The sequence below is a fragment of the Palaemon carinicauda genome, chromosome 24 (genome assembly GCF_036898095.1).
Source record: "Palaemon carinicauda isolate YSFRI2023 chromosome 24, ASM3689809v2, whole genome shotgun sequence".
NCBI lineage: Eukaryota > Metazoa > Arthropoda > Malacostraca > Decapoda > Palaemonidae > Palaemon > Palaemon carinicauda.
Window position 1 is genome coordinate 91,464,875 of NC_090748.1, and position 6,760 is coordinate 91,471,634.

Sequence of the window (6,760 nt, forward strand, 5' to 3'; positions counted from 1 at the left end):
ATATATATATATATGTATATTTATATAAATTTATATGTATGTATATATATATATATATATATATATATATATATATATATATATATATATATATATATATATATATATATTTCTTTTCTGTCACGCTGAGCGGCATTACCAGTCGTCTCTCCCGTCCCTCGAGTGGGGGATTGGGGGATGGGCAGAGTGGGCGTAGTCATACCCTAGTTACAGGTGGTACCCCGAGAGTTACATTCGGAACCCGCAACTGCCGCGTTGTAGTTAGGAAACGGGAAGGGGGTAGGAAGGTTCAAGTCTATGTGTGTGTCTGTGTGTTTACGTGTGCGTATATATATCTAAATATTTAGCCGTCATTTTTTACGGGTCGCGTACAGTAGTAATCAATAAAACAGCAAACATTAATCTTGTACAATTGAGAAAGATCTACTGGAGTGGAGAATCTTGGATTGCGGTGGCCTATTGGTTACGTCTCTGCCTGGTAATTACCAGACTGGTGTTCGAGTACCACTCAAACTCGTTAGTTGCTTTAGTGGGTGAAACCTCAGCAAATAATTGGGGGTTTGGGGAGCCTATAGGTCTACCTGCTGAGTCAACAACAATCATTGCCTGGCTCTCCCTAGCTTGGGTGAAGGGGCGAAAGTAAGTGCTGATCACGGTCAATCTCTAGGGCATTGTCCCGCATGCTAGGGCAATATCACTGTCCCTTGCCTCTTCCAGTCATGAGCGGTCTTTATAGTATTTAGATGCATTATTTTTTTAGATAATGCTTCCAATCATTGCATTATTTTTTTAAATAATGCTTCCAATCATTGCATTATTTTTTTAAATAATGCTTCCAATCATTGCATTATTTTTTTAAATAATGCTTCCAATCATTGCTTTTCGTGTCCAAAATATCAAGTAGAGGCCCCAGGTTCCATCAAAAACAAGTTGGATCGGTGAAACTTCAGAGGTTCAAACTTGCAGCAAATGTGTTTATGTTGAACATGTCGATATCAGTCTCTTTGCATAGTTTATATATGATGGATCTACGTTGTTACTAATCTTCATGTATTTTATAATCATAATTCATTAGTTTAAATAGTTTAATTATTTCCTTATTTCCTTTATTCTTTGGGCTATTTCCCCTGTCGGAGCCCCATAGCTTGTAGCATCCTGCTTTTCCAAATGATGTAGCTTGGTTTATATTAATAATAATAATAATAATAATAATAATAATAATAATAATAATAATAAAACTGTAGTAATAAAAAGAGATAAAATAATTTCATACATTATATACATATGAACGTACACGTAACAACGATTACTCATTTCATTGAAATGTTAATGAAACAGTAAAGATCATAAGACCGCTATTCTATGGCTGTTTTAATACATCGGTGTAAAATCATACATTGCATATACAAGCCGTCCCTCAATTAAATGTATATGCTCATACGTGTCACATTAATTGCAGCAGTTCATTGCCTTCATTAACCTGGGGAGTGAGTAATGTTAATTCGTATTTGGTTAACTGATTTTACGTGACGTTTCCCATTACACACACACACACACACATATATATATATATATATATATATATATGTATATATATATATATATATATATATATATATATATATATATATATATATATATATATATCACCCACGAATGGCATTTAATACCGAATTCTATCTTGGGAATATACATCCACTTGGAATTCATTTCTGGCCGGGTGGAGATTCGAACCCCCACCTGTTCGGCTAGAAACCATGCCTGCAGGGACCATACCGACTGAGCTATCAAGAGATATTTACATTGATTGAAATCACGTGTGCTTGTGATATATATTCATATATATATATATATATATATATATATATATATATATATATATATATATATATATATATGTGTGTATGTGTGTGTGCGTGTGTGTTTTTTTGTTTTTTTGTGTATGTATTCATGTATAACTACGTATGCAAGTGTGTTGCTTTTTTATATTGCTAACGTACAATTCCTAAGTGCCGCCTTTTTTTTTTTTTTTTTTTTTCCTTCTTTCTTCGGTACATCTGGATGTAATGATAAAGATTGAAAGACATACCAATGAAATTAATCTAAGAAGAGTCAAGTATATACTTTTTATAGCGGTACAACCCCCATTATCGCAATATCAAACTCAAACGAGTTCTTGTGGCCTACTGCTAACGTCTCTGACTGGTGATCGCCAGACTGAGGTTCGAGACCCACTCAAACTCGTTAGTTCCTGTGGTCGCTGCAACTTCACCATCCTTGTGAGCTAAGGATGGCGGGTTGTTTAGGGGAGCTTATACAGTAGCTCCACCTGCTTAGTTATCAGCAGCCATTGCCTGGCCCTCCTTGGTCCTAGCTTGTGTGGAGAGGACGCTTGGGCGCTGATCATATGTGTATGGTCAGTCTCTAGGGATTGACGTGATTGCTAAGGACAATGTCATATCCCTTACCCCTGCCATTCATGATTGGCCTTTAAACCATTAAACTAGTCTCCTGTTATGCGGGGAATAATGTAACAATGCACATTGGGAGGAAAATGGAACGAAGGAAGATAAATGGAGGTAATTCAAACTGATTCTGGTTTATTATTGGTGGAGGTGTTCCATATTTAAAGCCTTTTGGTACCCTGACACTTGCACGAATTTGTGGCACGCATTGTCACGACTCAAGTCGTGAACTGGCGTGAACTCGTCGTGAACTGGAGTGAACTCTTCGTGAACCTGTCGTGACATCGTGGCATGTCGTGACGGGAATTTTGAAATGTTCAAAATTTTGGTCACGACAAAATTTCGTGAACGTGGCGTGAACTATGTGCGAACTGTTCGTGAACTCGTCGGGACGATGCGGGAAGTGCGCAAACTATGCTAAAACTATGCATGAACTCATCGTGAACTCGTCGTGCTAGTTCGTGTCAATGTGGACAGGTGAGCTGTGATTCTGAGGTAATTTTTTTATTTTTTTTTTTTATTTTCCAGTTCGTGCCACAAAATGTCACGACTTGCCACGACAAATTCGTGGCAAAAAGTCGTGCAAGTGTCAGCCTGGCATTAGAAGGTTCATTCGGGGATTTTTTAACGTAAACAACTAATCTGACTGGAATGTTCTTTTTATCCATCCCAAGTTTATATTTAATTTCTAACCCGAGCAATATCCTTCGAGGATCAAATACAATCCTCAACCATTGAAACTTATTCTTAGTAATGCGTTTTCCACATTCATTAACATTTGCATATATCTATTATCTCTTACGGACTCGCTATAGTGGAAGAATGAAGATATTTGATCGTTTTGTTTCTTCTTAGAATCATTTTAATGTTGTTGTTGTTGTCGTTGTTGTTGTTGTTTTTTTTTTTTTTTTTTTTTTTTAGAATCGTCTCCCAAATGTATTATACAAAATACATATGTAATATATTTAATACATTACAAGGCAATATTATAATATAATATAATGATATAATGCAATATAATACAATATATTCAAATTGGAATCCTTTCCCCCCATACCCTCTTACTATCTCTTCTAAATACTCAATTTCCTGCTTTCTCAAAATGAAGTTCCTTTAATATTTCCTTTACCCTCTTTGTAAACTCAGAATCCTTCCGCCTATGTATTTTATTTATTTCTTTACAGTTCCTTAATGTCCCCATCGTTTGATTTGAAAACGTTGTCTTTAAGATTAAGACTATAACAATATAATACAATTTCATTCTCCGAACTACGAAACATATCTTCAGGGTTGTTGTTTCTTGTTCCTGATCTGGATATTAATCTTTGGCACCGTCGTTCAATTAGTTCATTATGCATAAGATTTTTTCATAATTCTGACCATCCTTTACATTTAGATCTTCCTGGACAATTCCATCGTGTTCGTAATACTAGGCAGGCAGTTAATTCTAATAGCCAGGCCTTCTCCTTCATGAGGCTCAATACTACACAGTATTCTAGAAGTTTTATTCCAGCTGTGACCAAGTTGTGGAATGATCTTCCTAATCGAGTAGTTGAATCAGTAGACTTAAAAAGTTCAAAGTTGCAGCAAATGTTTTTATGTTGAATAGGCTGACATAAATCTTTTTATAGTTTATACAAGACATATCTGTTTTGACGTTGTTACTGTTTGTAGAATGATTTATTGTTAATTTGTTTTCATCATTTATTTATTTCCTTATTTCCTCTCCTCACTGGGGTATTTTTCCATGTTGGAGCCTTTGGGCTTATAGCATCTTGCTTTTCCAACTAGGGTTGTAGCTTGGCTAGTAATAATAATAATAATAATAGTTGGTAACGTCTTTGCCTGGTGTTTGAGCCCCGCTCTAACTATTTGGTCGCTGCAACCTAACCATCCTTGTGATCTAAGGATGGGGCATTTATGGGAGCCTACAGGTCTATCTGCTGAGTCATCAGCAGTCATTGCCTGGCCCTCCTTGGTCTTACCTTTGGTGGAGAAAGGGGGCTTGAGCGCTGATCATATACATATATGGTCAGTCTCTATAGCATGGTCCTGCTTGGTAGGGCAATGTCACTGGTCTGTGCCCCTGCCATTCATGAGCCGCCTTTAAACCTTTAAACTAACGAGAGTTTCGGGAGACGGAAATTTCCTTATTGCCACTACCTCCCCTTCCCCAAATTTTATGTTTAAACGGCTTATTAATATTCCTCAGGTTAACAAACATAGACATAGTAATTAATTATAATCCAACAACCTGTAATATATATATATTTTTTTTTTTACTTTTAAAAGCCTTATGATTTTAGAATCTTTATCAAGTATTGATTGGATATTAATACAACAAGCTCTACTTTTACTTTTAAAAGCCTTATGATTTTAGAATCTTTATCAAGTATTGATTGGATAATAATACAACAAGCTCTACTTTTACTTTTAAAAGCCTCATGATTTTAGAATCTTTATCAAGTATTGATTGGATAATAATGCAACAAGCTCTACTTTTACTTTTAAAAGCCTTATGATTTTAGAATCTTTATCAAGTATTGATTGGATAATAACACAACAAGCTCTAATTTTACTTTTAAAAGCATTATGATTTTAGAATCTTTATCAAGTATTGATTGGATAATAATACAACAAGCTTTACTTTTACTTTTAAAAGCCTTATGATTTCAGAATCTTTATCAAGTATTGATTGCATAGTAATACAACAAGCTCTAATATATTTTATTTTTAGGATTACCTTCTAAAAACCTGATGATTTTAGAATCTTTATCAAGTACTGATTGTATAATAATCCAACAGGCTCTAACATATTTTATTTTAGGATTACCTTTTTAAAACCTCATGCTGTTAGTCTTTATCAAGTAATAATTGTTTTTCTATGAAAATAATATGTTTTTAATCTAGGGTATTACGAACCACATATAGTTACTCCCAGACATTAATCCCGAATTAGTCGCGATAAACGAGGAAATAATTTTGAAAGGCTCTGCTCTTAAACAGCAGCATTTCCGGAACTGCTTTGAAGCATATAACTTTCGATTAATTTTGAGTATCATTTTCTAATTTCTATTTTACCCTTTAATGCCGTGTTCATAGCTATGATTGTGACATTCCAAATGCCCTGTAATTACCTATGTAGGAAAAGCTGCTACCTCTCTCTCTCTCTCTCTCTCTCTCTCTCTCTCTCTCTCTCTCTCTCTCTCTCTCTCTCTCTCATACATATTCTTCTCTAGTTTCTATTTAGTTATTATATATCTGTTTTGATGTTATTGATCTTAAAATGTTTGCTTTCCTTGCTGGGCTATTTTCCCTGCTGGAGCCCTTGGGCTTATAGAATCCTGCTTTTCCAGCTAGGGCTGTAGCTTAGCAAGTAATAATAATAATAATAATAATAATAATAATAATAATAATAATAATAATAATAATTGTCTTCTCGATTTATTTTTCCACAAAATTTGGAATTAAATTTTGTGGAATTTCATTTGATGCCAATGAATTATTTGACTTGTTTCGAGGGATGGTTCAATATGAATACTTGTAATGCAAGTTCTCTCAGTAATTTGTACGTTCATTTGTTCCTCTACAATAGGAAACAACCTTAGTTGATCCTGCATTGCAATGTGTATAAAGGATATATTTTGTTGAGTGAGCGCTACAATTTAGGGTCGTCACATAACGTGCATTGAAGTTCATGAATATTGAAATTTAGTTCTTGTCTATGTTATGAATGACTAACAGCCTTGTCATATATATTCTAACAACAATTAACAAAAAGAGATGGACGTAGCCAGGGTAGATAATGAGAATGACAGAATATAGATGGATAAAAAGAATAACGGAATGGGTCCCTAGAGATTGTAAACGAAGCAGGGGGAAGGAAGAGAAGACGATGGATTGACGAGCAAAGAAAATTGGTGGCTATAGACTGCCATAAAGTAGCCATAATCAGACCTGCAGTGGAATAGTAATGGCTGATTATATATATATATATATATATATATATATATATATATATATATATATATATATATATACAGTATATATATATATGTATATATATACATATATATATATATATATATATATATGTATATATATATATATATATTTGGAGATGGTTTGGACATGCTCTTGCCACTCCCCAAGAGAGATTAGTTCACCAAACGTTCAGCTGGGTTCCACAAGGCAATAGAAGAGTTGGAAGACCCAGGCCTACATGGCTGAGGACTATGAAGCGCGAACTAGGAGAAGTATTGAATTAAAAAGTCTAGAGACGACTGGCGAAATCT